The sequence below is a fragment of the Podarcis tiliguerta genome (assembly GCF_965153285.1).
Source record: "Podarcis tiliguerta genome assembly, chromosome: 3".
NCBI lineage: Eukaryota > Metazoa > Chordata > Lepidosauria > Squamata > Lacertidae > Podarcis > Podarcis tiliguerta.
The window spans coordinates 25,942,559-25,957,671 of record NC_139536.1 but is presented as its reverse complement, the minus strand read 5'-3'; the positions used below and the strand labels follow the sequence as shown (position 1 = coordinate 25,957,671).

At 46.5% G+C, this 15,113-nt stretch overlaps 2 protein-coding genes across 5 annotated transcripts in view; one reads left to right on the top strand and one right to left on the bottom strand.

Annotated features, from left to right (window-relative positions):
- Nucleotides 1–10,001, bottom strand: part of PROX1 (prospero homeobox 1) — an 82,950-nt gene extending 72,949 nt beyond the window's left edge. Inside the window, exon 1 of one of the 4 annotated variants that reach the window (XM_083433290.1) lies at nt 9,701–10,001. The gene's annotated coding sequence lies outside the window, so the exon portion shown is untranslated. Of the gene's footprint in view, nt 1–3,435; nt 3,702–5,873; nt 6,399–9,700 lie in introns of those variants that run through there. The other 3 variants (XM_083433289.1, XM_083433293.1, XM_083433292.1) reach the window with 3 other exon arrangements.
- The window catches only part of PTPN14 (protein tyrosine phosphatase non-receptor type 14), a 518,691-nt gene that overhangs the window by 353,570 nt on the left and 150,008 nt on the right, over nt 1–15,113 (top strand). The gene's annotated exons all lie outside the window — the stretch shown is intronic.

Here is a 15,113-nt window from a genome sequence, read left to right as displayed (position 1 = left end):
CTCAAAGCCCCCCTCCACTCTCCCTGGGGCTCTAGCCCTCTGCTCCCATTGACCCTCTGAGCTGATGCCATCTCTTACTACAACTGCTTTTAGACAGCAGAATCCCCGGCTTTGAACTTTCAGCCCAAATGACGAGAAATGCGTTTTCCTGCAGCCAAAGAATGCCAGTGGCTCAACCTCTTGGTTTAAAAAAAAAAAAAAGCCAACGTGAATTGACATCCTGAGAGAAACAGAATACCGCATACAGCAGAATGTGAGATTCTGAGTCAGCAAGAGCGCACACATTTGATATGATGAAGTCTTTCCTATTAAGACGCACATGCATATATATATATATATATATATATATGGAAGGACAAACTGATGGTCAACTTATAGACTGTACTCCTTTCTCATTTTTAAGGGGAGGGAGGAAACTGCTTTGATTTTCACAGATTTCTGTTCTGGAATACATGGTCAATGAAATTCTAGAAATCAGTGAAATCCTAAATTTGATTGCAATGTACACAAATGCTGTTGCTCAGTACGATACTTTGAATTCAATATACATTGCAAGTGACCCTTCACCTGGTGACCTGGCGTGGCTTCTGTTATCTGAACCTTTCAAATTATGTAGGGCTTGATTGTGAGCTCTGTTTTTCACAGATGGAAAGCAAAGAGCGCCTTTTCTCAATTCCATGGCCTGTATCATAAACCGGACTTAGTTCTCTTCTAGCGAGGTCCCATGCTGATCTATAATCTCACACCTTCCTGATCTATAATCTGTCCTCTCCTGCACTTCACCATCATCTCAAACACTCAGATATGCTATACTGAGAAATTATGCGTAGTGTAGCAAATACATGGCGTTCAGTTTACAAAACCCCCCTGGAGAGGATTAGGTGCCCACAAGGTGCGACACAATTTTTTCCCAAAACCATGTCAATTATACAACCTTAAGGCATCCCAGTCCTTAGCCCTAAACATTAGCTTGCTTAGATGTGCAATCCAGAAATGTTTAGAACGGCTCAAACAGAAACGTCGATGGACTTGCCTGCAAAGTAATCGTCTTAGATAGTGTAGACTAAACTGCTTTCCCAAATGGCTAAAGTGGATTGATTTGGGGGAAAGGGAATGATTTAAATAGCAGGTACAGCGAAAAGTTGGACAACATTTTTACTTTGGTAAAAGAAATCAATTGCTTTAAGAAGCGCAGAATTATCTGGTGCAATTTCTCAATCAAAGCTGCCGATGGTGAAGACTGGAGAATGAGAAATTTGAAAGGGAAAAAATCATTCTGTAAAGTTCGAAACTGTATGTTCTTTTTACAGAACTCAGTTATTGTCTCTCTTCCACGGTCCATAAATATTATATTCCATATGTAACTAAAAAAAATGTTTTGAAGGGGGAAATACGTGATAATGAAAGTGTCCTTACTGCACTGGGTTTAGGTATAATAGTTTAAGGAGCATAAGACAATGACAGCGGTACACGCAAGTTGTTAAATGTTGACAGAACATTATATTGTACAGATCCACTTTAAGTCACCTTACTGTACTTCTGAGAAGTACAAAAGGTGTGTGTGGGGGGGGAGATATACAACATTAACGTTTTTCCAATGGCAATGTTTTCAGTAAGATAGATGACACACTCCTGTCAAATATTCCATCTTTTTAAAATGTTGTGAAGGAATTTAGGAGTACAAGTAATGGTTATTTCTAGCATCAATTACTTCTTTTCTGCTTCATTTAAATTAAGGCATTATGTTAAAAATAATAATAATTAAGGACCAAATTAAGGACCCATCTTTAGTTAAAGGAAGGAAGGAAAACTACTGTGCAGCATCATGGGCAAATGGGGACCAATCTGGCAAGGTATTAAGAAGCTGCTGTGAGGTGCTTAGCATTCTCACTCCTACATAATATAGAAAGTACAAAGTGTCCTGATGACGAAAAGGAGTTGCTATCTTATTGCTTTGTTGGCGTTAGAAATCTTTTTTGAGGGGGGAGGGAGCCATCCTATACGAATGCATCTAAAGGTTACTCCGTATGAATAAACTATTTGGGTAAGCAAAATACAAAAGACAAAGCCATGCCAGCATAGTCTCCATACAAGCCAGTGCTTAAAAAAAAAAAAAAAGAGCACACCAGCGAAATCGAAACTTGCACATTTATTCCTACCGCAGTTTCACCCCAGATTTTCTCAGTTATATCAAGGTATAGAACCTCCAATCAGAATACTGAATCAAATCACCCACAAAACATACTCAGAAAAATCACTCAAGCCTTTTGTAACGGAGCACAATTAAGTTATCCATCATCTGACACTTTCATGCACTTGGAAAGTGTCCTGCAAAAAAAAGCACCAATAGCAACATCCAACCATCTGAAATATACCAAATTTAATTTTAGGCTGATCATTAAAATAAACCCCCAATTGTGGCAGAGAGGCCTTCTTTCAATTCTGAACTGCAGTTCAAAGTTTTGTATTAGATTATTGCTTTGAATGTGTGGTCTGCAATCTCCATTGTCAGCAATCTGTGAAGCACATGGGCTTACGAGCAACATTTTAAAAAGTTCAAGTCCTTCCAATAGTGGGACTCAAATGGCAACTTTTTTATTTGCTAGAGATGAGCTTTGGAAGGAAAAGCAGGTGAAATGGATAATGGCAAGGGCCTTGCAGGGTTGTAACCTATGAAATACATGGTAGCAGATTAAGCAAAAGAAATGATCATCAAAGACACATACAAATGCAACTAGATCCATTTCAAAAGTGGTCAGACCTGTCAAGGCAATGCGAAACAAGAACCAAACAACGTGCTCCATTTTTAATCTAACAGTTCATTCCACATGGCCCTCCGTTAACCTAGCAGACAACATTAACTTGGAAGAAATTACAGGCTCTCAAATGGATGCATACAGACTTCCATCCTTTGTACGTGTATATTCAAATGCAGGCTACAAACCTACAGCTTTGGAGGCATGCATTTGCGGGAAGATTAGGGGAGGAATGATAAAAGTCAAATATGGGGCATTTCATACTTGATGTACTAGAAAGTAATCTCCAAAAGCCTGTTCACAATTCTTCTTCCAATACTCAAACTACCTTCCATCTATTTTATTTGAATTCTAAGCCTGCTCAGTCCTTCCTTATCCATGCTCTGGACTCAAACGACACCTAATCTGTCCTCAGATGGAGATGGGAAAGGTATCCTCAAGATTTGAGACCTACTGCCAAATCTTAAATGTGTTCACTCAGAAGTGAGCCCCCACGTAGTTTAAAAGGGAGTTATTCAGTTGCTTTTCAAGTAAGCCTCACTGACTTTCGTGGGGCTAATTTCTGAGCAAACATTCCCAGAAATGGGTTGTTAGAGAACTTAGGAGTTCCCTATATATGTTAAAAGGGTTCAGTCAGACCAAGGATGCCGCCTTAGGCCGCAATCCTACACGCACTTACCTGGAAGTAAGCCCCACTGAAAACACTGGGATTTACTCCTGAATAGACATGTGCAGGATCAAACTGTTCACAAGCACCTTCCCTAACTGAAGACCTTTCTGTTTCCACGGGGAGCACCATCAAGTGATCTCATAAAATCTCCAAGTAACCAGGCAGATGAGAGGCATGGCATCAGCCTGCCAGTTCATGAAAACAAATGCCAACTTTCCCCCTTCCATGCTCCTCCAAGCGTGTCAGGAGAGGTCCAAGTCTCTCTCTCTCTCTCTCTCTCTCTCTCTCTCTCTCTCTCTCCCCCCCCCCCGCCCTCCCTTACCCAGCGAGACCCATCTCCTAACAAAGCGCCATAAATTCATCAACAGTCGTTGTGCTGAGGATCAACAGAGGGGGAGAGGGAGAGAGAAACTTGCACCTGTCTTTCTTGACACAACACACCTGTCTGGCACTGCCCATGCGCACTTGGAGCGAAGCGCCCCTTGGACAATTTCAAGAGCTTTGCCAAAGCGGAGGCAAAGAAAGAGAAGCGCACCAGCAGCCTCTCCCGCCGCCGCCAGCCCGCCCTTGTTAGAAGAGGCCACCGGGGGCTGTTACAACCGCTTGCGAGCCAAAACTGCTGCTCGGTCGCTGCTTTGCAACTGGGGACTCGCTTCGCTCCCCCCCCCCAACCCCACCGTCTCCAGATCGCCAGACACCCCCCTCGCCCCCTCCACCTGCCGGGCATTATTTCTTCTTAAGACACGGCCTCCCATGCTGGAGGGCACTTTTCTTTGCAACTCTTTGCCTCTTTCCCCTTCATTTGCGCACGCTGAAACTTAAGCACCCAGACATACACGTGTACCCCCCTACGCGCGCGCACACACCCCCTACCCAGGCACACACTTGCACAGTCGTCCGACAGGCACCGTTTGTAGCCAGATCTTCCCTACCACGGCAGGGGGGAAGGGGGTGCGGTAGGGGTAGAGGAGCTTTGCCATATTGAGTTTGTGCGCCAAGTTGAGCTAATCCCACCAACTAGCTAGGAATAAATAAAAAAACGAGGAAGGGAAAAGTGTCCCGTTACGGGGGCAAAGATTTCTCCTCCTTCCGCACCCCCCCACCTCTCCAAATCACGCGCGCGCACCCCCCAAAAAACCCCCAGTCCGCCGCGATCCGCCACTTTGGAAGCACTTCGGCTCAAGTGCTGCGGAGCGACGCCTCTAGAGGAAGCCGGCCGGGAGCGGAGAGAGGAAGAGCGAAAGCGCGCTCCGGAGAGGCGAGATTCTTCCTCGAGAATGAAGCGTTCTTTCGAGAAGAAAAGTCACACGCGCGCAGGGCAAAGCCAAGCCGATCAACTTGCAGCACCGAGAGAGAGAAAGGGAGAAAAGAAACCAAGCAAGGCAAGAACTCTTGAGCAGACACGGAGGAGATCGCAACCGTGCCGCTGATCGTTTCTGGATCTCCTCCCCATCAAACTTCCCACCACCCATTAAGCACTTTCATAGATTTCCTCGGAACTAACTTAAAACGCCCAGCCGGGAGCTCCAAGGAAAAGTGAGTCTGACTGCAACCTAGCCCTAAGAACCTGACCCCTGGCTTTTTGGTTTGTTTTTTTTTAAAGCACCCTTCCAGCTCATCCTTTCCCGTCCACCAGCCCGTCCTTCTCAGTCCTCCCTCCCCCGCAAAAAAGAAGTATTCAAACACCCATACATTTTCCCCACCCCTCCTGCTCAAATCCTCTCTCCGCGTATTTATAAATACAGCAGGTGGGGGGTGGGAGATATGAGAAGTCAGGGGCATGCAAATGATAAGCAAATCGAAGGAGACAAAAAGAAAGGCAGCGATTAATAAACAAGACAAAGAAGAAAGACCAGACCAGGAGTTGGAGAGAGAGAAAGGGGTGGCGGGGCGATGGGGGGGGGGGTGGAAGAAGGAAGGAAGGAAGCCTCAGGAAAGACACTCATACAAAGCCGAATCATTCCCCACTCCCAACCTTTTAAAATAAAAACCTTTATACGAAACATCGATAAAAAAAAGTCGAGAGGAGAAAGAACGGAAGAGAGACAATCAGGAAAGGGGGGAAAATACATTTCCAACATCAAACCTTGTCCTTTCCAACTGGGCAAACTATTGCGATGACTGTACCGAAGCTTTTAGAGTTTGGGGCATAGCAAAAGCAAAAAAAGCCCCGTTATCAGTGTGGTTTTATTAGTCTCTAACGTCATTAACCTCATACTGGGGGACGAGGAGAAGAAATCAGCAAGAATGATAGGGGTTTTTTGGGGGGGGAGGTTCCCCTAAGGAGGATAAATAAATAAATAACCGCGCACACCCCCTGCCGCCCCCAACTTGATCCAGCATTTGGAGCAAGCCCGTGCCAGCGTCGGAGAAGACCATCTCTCTTACCCGCCACCCCCCCCCAATTTAAAAAGAGAGAAAAGAAGTGAAGGGAGACAGATACTTACTCAGTTGCAAAGGCGATGAAACTGAGCCCCCCCTCCTCTCTCTCTCTCTCTTTTCCCCCTGCCGGTTAGATAGAAGGAGAGAAAGAGAGAGAGAGAGACGGAGAGCGAGCGAGCGAGCAAGAAGGGAACGCGCACACGCTCCGCACAAATACACAGCCTCGCTATCTTGCCGCTGATGAATATTGTAATTGGCCCAGGGAGGGTGAGAGTGAGCGTGCCAGGGTGTATGTAGATGCGTGTGAGTGTGCGTGTGTGAAAGAGAGAGAGAGAATGAGCGAGGGTGCAGGGGAGAAAGAGAGAGAGAGAAAGCAAGAGGGAGAACAGAGGGAGGGAGGAGGAGCACCCTGCTCTTCTGCGCCGCTCTCCTCTCCCAGCCTGTAATTGTCTCTTATTTCTGCAGGCAGCAGAGCAGCCTCGCTCAGCTGAGGGCTCCGCACCACAACAAGATTTACTTTAAGACACAGCTGAAGGAAACAGGAAGACTACACGTCACGCTCTGAGTGACGTGCGCCAGGCCCAGCGCCCAATCGGGAGGCTCCTTCGGATTCAAGGGGGATAGCGAGCGGAGAACTTGGGAGGAAAGAGAGCGAGACGTGGGGGGGGGGGTTGGGGGGAGGAGGAGGAGGAGGAGGAACAGGATGGGATCGGTCTCCCCCACTTGCTGCCCCCACCTCGCCGTCCCCTTTCTCCACCCCTTGGCCCCCATCGTCGCTGATGGGAAGGAGACTTTCGTCCCAAATTTGGAGGAGGGCGCATGGGACGAGCCGTCTGTGCCCGGCGCGGAGTTCAGCCTTGCCGGGTGCGGAGATCAGTTACTGAACGTAACTGGCTTTGGTTGTTCAGTTTAGTTTGGGGTAAGGCTACAACATTGCAGAAAGGAACGTGGAAAGGTGCGCCTGACTCCAAAGGAAGAGGTGGGTGGGAGGAAATAAATATCCACGCGCGTTTCTATAGCTGGTGGTCAGAGATAACCGGGGTGTGTAGGGAGTGCAATCGGTGTAGCCCCGCAACCGACGCTAGTCCTCGGAGTCCCACGCAGGGTTGTAGGGCATTCCCACGTAAGAGTGCTCAGGATTGCGGACTAATTACAATTAAACCATCCATCCGCGCACAGAAAGCAGGTGCGCGCGTAAAGACGCGCTCGCGTAGCGGAAAGGGGCCATGTCAACGTGTGGCGAGGATACCCCCCCCCCCCCAAGAAACTTTACAGCCTTGTTAAGATTTCAAGTTGGTAGGGCTTTCGTCGCCCTTTGATCAACTCTGTGGTAGGTGGACAGCCCGTTCCAAAAACAGCTAAGGCGAAATCGTTAAAAGTAAAGCTTTCCTTCGACTGCCAGTACTTCGGTTTAGTTGGTGGTGGGTTGGACTGTGTGTCATTGCTTAGGCACGGGGAGAGAGGGAGGGGGTGGTGGCATTGGATAAGCTGCACTGAACGAAGCCAAGGTGCCCTCATTCCATCCATTCCAGGCAATCACGGTTGTCAATGGCCAGGAAATGGTTCTCGGTCTTTGACAGACTCTTAAAACTATAGAAGTAGGGGCATCAAAAAGGTCAGTTTTAATCACGGTATATATAAACACTCTCTCTCTCTCTCTCTCTCTCTCTCTCACACACACACACACACACACACACACACACAGCCCTTTAGATCTAGACAAAATACCAGTGTCAGCAACCTATGCACTGCGTAAAAACTCAGAAGGCGCTAGTGACTAACTTAAAACAATTGGACAACGCTCCCTCCCCCCCCCTTTGCAAACCCCTTCAATACGAATTCACTTTCTCCTGATTTAAAGAAGTTCATCGATGTTTTTCTCTCTCTCCCGCTCCCAGGAGTGATACAACAAAATAAGTGGAAAGGGAAGTCGCGTTGGAGCCTTGAAGTAAACCTGGCGGTTGCTCCTAACCTGTCTTGTAGCTATACAATCTTCTGTGGGTCGTGAAGAGGCTCCTTAGCGCAGACGCCACAAAAAGCGTTCACCCAAAGTTCGGACCAGCCTCCCTGTATCCATGATGTGTAGGTCATGAACTCAAGAGCCTTAAATTAAATCCTGCTTTAAGTCACTGGTGGGGTGGGGTGGAGACCACTAACTCTTTCCAATAACTCTGGAACACAATCAGATCACCGAGCTGGTTTAAAAACTCCTATCGGTAGTTCAGATTTACGATCTGTATGTCCAGCGCGAACTCAAACCACACTTTTCTTGATAGTTTATTCAACTCATCCAGCTCCCTCTTCCAAAGGTTGCCTTATTGTTGTTGCTACTACTATTAATACTGAAGGTATGTCTATTCCTGGCACCACAATGAAAGCAAAAAATTAACTTTATCGGGATATTTTTTTAAAAAAATAATCAGAGCAGGCAAGTTAAACCGCTTTGAGAAAAGACGGCGCGCTGCTTATCCTATACGCGGGGGAAAAAATAAAATCCTACCCCTGCCTTTCTTTTGGACAGGTATCTGTGCAAAATATTTTAAACACATAATTTTAAAAATCCTAACCTTATCTGCATTAGGTACGGCACCCGGGGAAAAAACCCATGCCGATGCACAGGTAATTTTTTTTTAACACACAGAGAGAGAGAGAACACGCAGGAATCTGGCGCGCCCACAGATCCGAGTCTGCTTGAATGGCTCGCAGCGTGCGAGGATTTTGGCGCTCTCTTTCTGGTCGCTTTCTAACTTTTAATTCCGGGATTTCTTTAGGGCGCATGGGGTTTATTCTGCATATATGCTCTCTCGTGCACGTGCAACACATTCCCTTCTCCATCCTTTCCTCTCTCTCATACCAACTCCAGAAATACTAGCAAACTGCTGTGGATAAGAGGCGGGCGCCCAAAGAAAACAGCGGCGGAACAATTCAAAACAACAACACCCCCAAAACTTATTAGAAACTCGAATCTGAGAACACTTTTTTTTTTTTTAAAAAAAAAAGAAATAAACAAGGAGAGAACGCGAGCGAAGGAAAAATGACAGAGAGCAACTGCGTGACGGGGATAACAGGGAGAGATTGCGTTGTTCTACATCTCTCGCTTGGGAAAACTGTGGAGCCGGGTTAGGGGGGTGGAATAGTCGTTCTTGAAGGCAACCCTCTCGGGGAGAAAGACTGGCTGGGTCGTGGTCCCATCGCCCGGGGTCCCCTGCACTTAATTCGGGAGGGAAGCGAAATTTGGAGGCGGGGGCGAGCGAGAAAGAAAAACTCTCCCTTAGAAACGGTCCACGCCCCCTTCCTTCCTTCCTACTGCGGACTTCTGGGCTGTAGTCCGCTGGGGGGGGGGGGGAGGCTATCATTTCGCGGCCCTTCATCCAGGGGGCTAACCCCCCCCCCATCTTTCCCCAAGATTTCACACCACAACCTCGATCTGGGACGCAGGGGTTGCAGCTGGAGTGAAACCCGGAAAGTGTCCTCCTCCCCACCTCCCCCCCCCCAAAGCCCTTTGCATCTACTTGTTCAAATCTCTCTCTCTCTCCCTGGAGAAAAACTCCTGAATATCTGATGCGACTCTCCCATCTGTTTCCTAATCTGTTAGGTGAGGCAGAAGAGTCAGGAGGCGAGGGGGAGAAAACCCGCTCGGTTGCGGAAGGAGAAGCAAGGCGCCCTTTTTTTCCCATCGAGGCGTCTCCCGCGCGCCCCTCCCATCTCCTTATCTTCTGCAGAAAAGAGGAAACTACCGTTTTTAGTGCCTCTTGGAGAGCCTGTCATAACCATAAAACTGCGGTGGGAAAAACAGGCCCGAGTCCTTGAACTCCAAGCAGCCAGCTCTTCTCAGGGCAACTTCTGCTTCTCCACTTTAAAAAAATAAATAAATGAAATAAAATTCCCTTACCTTTGCCTCTCGAGTTCTTCCTGGACTTGTGGCTCCAGGTAATGGAGACCCCATGAGCGCCTCGCCGGTTTTATAACTTGCGACGGCTTCGAGGTGCTGCCTTTGTCTCCCCTCGTCACCCCCACCCCCGATGGTTTAATTTTTTTTTTTTTTTAAGATATCCTATTTGTAAAACAACATAAAAGTCAGCGCCAACTCCCGCGGCTGCTTGATGGCCTTTGTGTCAAACTGAGAAGCGATCAGTCCTGGTTTAATGCGCAGCCTGTCAGAGTTTATTTTCCTTTCCCCCCTCTTTTTCTCTCCCTCCACCCCCGCTTCAAACTCGACGGTTGCCCCACCGAGGACCGGCTCGGGGCATCCCTCGCCCCCTCGGCGGAATTATGGAGACCACGAGGCGAAGCGATGCAAAAACGGCAGCTGCGAGGAGGAATTCCCTGACGGGAACCCGGCTGCTTTGCTGTGACCCCTCTGAAGTGCGCTGTTTGTTTAACCGACGGCTCCAGTCTAAACAGAAATAAAACGAGCGCTTCTCCCGAGCCAAGTTCGGCTCCTCCGCGCTGCGCGGCGCGCACCAAAAGTTTGCGCTGCTTCTCCTCGGACCCCCCCCCCTACCCCCAAACTCCTGTCGTTTCCCCACCGAATAAAACCACAATAACTTAAATTAGCCGGTAAATAAGATACCCACGCGCGCACACTTAAAAAAAAACCCCCAAACATAAATCCGTGCAAATTCTCCACTTGTCTTCCGGACGCAGTTGCCCACTTCTCATTCCTTTGGGACAAAATTGCAACATTTCTACTTCTGTAGCAATTGTTCCTTTTTAAACAACAGGGGGAAAGATATCCCACAGTCCACAGTCATCGTTCTGGGCATTATCTGGTCTCCAGTAATAATTATCCCACGATCCTTCAACAAACTTAAGTTTATTAGTATTGCCCATTTTACAGATGGGGAAAACTGAGAAAGAATGAGTTGCCCAAGGTCATGCTGGAGTGACCACCTCTCCCTCTCAGTCCCATGGCAGGGGATGATTGCTTGGCATTCAACAGGTGCAGCTTTTTTCTATCTTTGCTAGGAAATTCTTTACTTTGGGCTGGATTTGTTGGATTTCTGCCTGCTGTGTTGTTTTTAAAGGTGCAGGAGCTGTGCTGGGTGGGGAGAGGTAGGAGGGCTGGTTAAGGGATAAATGGCAAAGAACATCCTTGGTTGAAGTGCAGTTTGAACCTAGGTCTTGTCCCCCTGCCGCACATTGCCCTTTGGGTGGGGTTGTGTATGTGGAAGGAGAAGGATATTTTTGAGCATGACAATGCAACAGCAATTCACAATTGACTGGTACCCGAGATATCGCCAGTACTGGCTTCGCCTCAGGCAACCAAACTTTCCAAAAATCAAGACATTAACAGATGGTGGCAACCACATGGAGAGATGATGTTGCTTAGAGAGAATCTAGTCATTTCACTCAAGCCGATAAAGAGTGAATCCCAGAAGGACACCGTGTATTCTGAAGAGTTCTGCACTTGGCCCATCCTTATCCATCTCCCTTCTGCTCCTGTTTCATCAGCTTCGTGATCTTTTTCTTTTTGGAGAAATTCAATTTTTTTTTGGGGGGGGGGGGAAGAGAAGCTTCCTGAGAGGGATGGTGGCCCACCAAGTGTTTGTGTGGCATTAAGGACACTCAATGATCTCGGTTTATTTTACTAAAAGAAAAGGTCGATCTACATACAGAAAAACAATGCCTTTAAAAAAAAAGGGGGGGGGGGAATGGATCTTCTGTGGAAAAGGCCAGGAAATGAATACATACTATTTCTAATAATATTGCCTGGGAACTGGGACAGAAGTGCTGCATCCTAAGGAAAATTTAAAAAACCACCTCTCAAATCTATGATTTGCAAACTTTTGCATGCAATGTAATTTGTTTAAAATGCTTGAACCTAATCTGCATCTAGTTCATTATTTCTTCTGATAGTGAACCTCAGAGTGCATATCTGGAAAAGCTTTTGGGACTGGAATAATAAAGCTGATCTTGATTTCTCTATTGAAATTATTTCTCATGTTTCATTATCACCTGGAATAAGGAAGAATAAAAAAGACTTCCTAAAAGGAAAACTACCTGTAGGGTAATTTTAAATGATGACCTGGGAAGTTGTTAAAAGTTCACAGTTTTACTGTGATGTATATAAAAGGCACTAAACTGACTAGATATTGGTACTGCCCAGCAGGCTAACACATAATCTAGTAGTGCTATACCAATAGAATTTTACCTGTAGACCCATTTTGCTGTTGTGATTTTCCCCAAAGAATCCAAGAAACTAGATTTTTGTAAAGGTGCGAAGAAATTTCTCATTGGGATTGCTGCTAACCCCTTTTCAGAACTACGGTTTGCCACGAGCCTTTCGGTAGGCGCAGAAAGAATGACTATTACACTAATTTAAGGCTTTGCTGTGGATATACAGCTTAGGGAGAACATTGCAAATAGCTCGCTCTCTGTTGGTACCTGAGACCAGCTTTCGCTTTCTAATGTTCTGTGAATGAATCACTTCAGTTTTCTTTTCAGCCTGGTGAAGAGTCCCATGCGGACATGTGTGGCCTGGGGGTGGTCACACACCACTTGCATTCTCAAAGAGGGGTTAGTGAGAGAAAGAGAGAAAGATGTGGTCTGGGGAGAGCAGGTGTGGCTGGGTGCAGGTTGAGGAGAGTCCTGATAGAGAAGCATGGGGGTAATCTTTGGCCCATTGGCCCTTTGGCTTCTCTATGGCAATTATAAGGAACATAGGAAGCTTCCACATGTCAAGTTAGACTGCCCATCTAGTAAATACCTAGAGACAGCTATCCAGGGTCTCAGGCAGAGGCCCTTCACATCCTCTGGTGCCCAGATCCTTTTAACTGGAGATGCTAAAGATAGAGCCTACCTTCTGTTGGGGGGGAGGGGATGTGCTCTAGCATTGAGTTTCCCTAAAAGCTACTAGACATGATGACTATGTCCTACCTCCGCTGTCAGAGGCCCTATGCCTCTGAATTGCTGGAAATCACGTGGGCTGAGTGCTGTTGCACTCATGTCCAGCTTGTGGTCTTCCCAAAGGCATCTGACTGGCTGCTGTGAGGAGAAGAAGAGGCTGGAGTAGATGGGCCATTGGCCTGATCTAGCACGGCTTGTCTTGTGTTCCTGTGTATGGTCCCTATAGGAGAACGGGCACATCTGGGAATTGAACCAAAAGGGGAATGACTGGATAGCTCAGTTGGTTGGAGCATAGGGCTGAGAATACCAAGGTTGCAGGTTCAATCCCCATATGGGACAGCTGCATATTCCTGCATTGCAGGGGGCTGGACGAGATGATCCTTGGGGTAACCTTCCAACTCTACTATTCTATGATTCTATGAACTAACAAGTCTGAAACAGGAAAAACTTTGAAATAGGGAGGGCTGCAATGTTTTAGCTTTGTTTGACTGAAGAGGGGTTCCTATCTACCACCGATGATCAGTCTGGACCAAGTCTAAAGTCAACGAACCACCAAGAAGGAAAAGCAGGGGTCTTGAGATTCTTACTCTTATTATTATTTAAAAAGCTTGTATACTACTCTTTAGGACAATCACCTTGGAACGCATGCTGGTCAAAATGGCCCAATAAAGCAATAAAAACCAGTTACAAACAAGAAAACCCAGAACAATAACCCCTATAAGTTGGCTTCTCAAATATGACTTGAAATTAATTGCCCATCTGCAGATAGCAGATGAAAAGACACACAAGTCACCAGGACACACTCTTCCCATTATGGTGAACTGCACTGAATTTGTACTGAAATGGTAAGTTATTTCTAAATGTGCACCTCTGCATATACATTCGCATATGCAAATTGAATATAAATTGGCACCATCTTCTGCTCTCCGTTTTGCCTATTTATTTCCTGGCCGCTACCCTATGCTTGTCCCCTTCCCCCATATTTGAAAAGAAGAATGTCAATCTTCCCTCAAGAGACTTCTTGATCTTCCATTCTACTTTCTGATTATCTCATGTATCAAAGAAGTGTGAACTATATCAAAGAAGAAGAGAAGGAGAGGGAGGAAGAAGAAATAGTACAGGTCGGTTCTTTTGCTGGTGTCTCCAGGAAGCAAATCTAAGATTTCACAAATATACCTTTACTGTGATCCTCAATATGAGCCCAAGGAACTTAAATATGGGGTGCAATTGACTTGTGACCCAAACATCGTTTACTGGTATACCTGCTCCCTGCCTTAAAAAAGCTCTCTGTGGAGATATTTCTAGTGTGATTTGTGCCATATTAATAACATAAGTAGCAGGACTCAGCTTCTCGATCGGATTTAATCCCACACACTTCTCTCTCCCTCCACCCGCTGACCCTGATTTTTCTGAGGGTGGAGGAGAGACCTGATTTCCTAATAGAATCGGAGAGGATCTGCTTTGTCTGCTGTGACAAGGCAGCACAACACAATCTGAAGGCTGTCATTCATAGAAAGGTAGATTCTCCGGAGAAATGTAATGGTTACGGGTATTGACTGGCACTCTGTTGTGCATCATTTGGCCAAGTGTTCTGTTCTCTTCATCATGTTAGATAGAGGCAAATATGGTATTGCTGAATATTCTGTGGTAGCAGATGTTCTTTCCCAGAAGCCATTATTGAAATGCCTCTTTACAACAGATTTAAACTTGGGTCTGGTGGACTCTGTCTCTCCATCTCTCCATTGTCATTTCCAGATATTGATTTCTCCGCACAAAGTTTGTGGGGAGGTTAGACGATGCCAGCTTTCCCTTGAGTATTCATTCAGACTAGTTTCAGGTGAGGTTATACAACGTTGTTATCAAGCAATTGTTAGCTTACACTTTACAGTGCATTTCCCTGTTACATTTCTTACTGAAAAGGTCTGATTTGGGGGGCGGGGTTGTTGTGCAAGAGTGCCAAATAAAACTTCAATCGAACAACCTGAAATTGCAGGTATGTTATGGGACGCGGGTGGCGCTGTGGTTTAAACCACTGTGCTGCTTGGACTTGTTGATAGGAAGGTCGGTAGTTTGAGGCCCTACAACGGGGTGAGCTCCTGTTGTTCGGTCCCAGCTGCTCCCTTCCTAGCAGTTTGAAAGCACGCAGTGCAAGTAGATAAATAGGTACCACTCTGGCTGGAAGGTAAACGGCGTTTCCGTGCACTGCTCTGGCTTTGCCAGAAGCAGCTTAGTCATGCTGGCCACATGACCCAGAAAAACTGTCTGTGGAAGTGGACAAACGCCGGCTCCCTCAGCCTGTAAAGCGAGATGAGCGCTGCAACCTCAGAGTTGTTCGTGAATGGACTTAACTGCCAGGGTCCCTTTATCTTTACCTATTGAAGTCCACCCAAAACTAGCAACGGTCTGAAAGTATCTACCTGTCTGTCTGCCTAGGCTTTCCCCAAGCTAGCCATGAT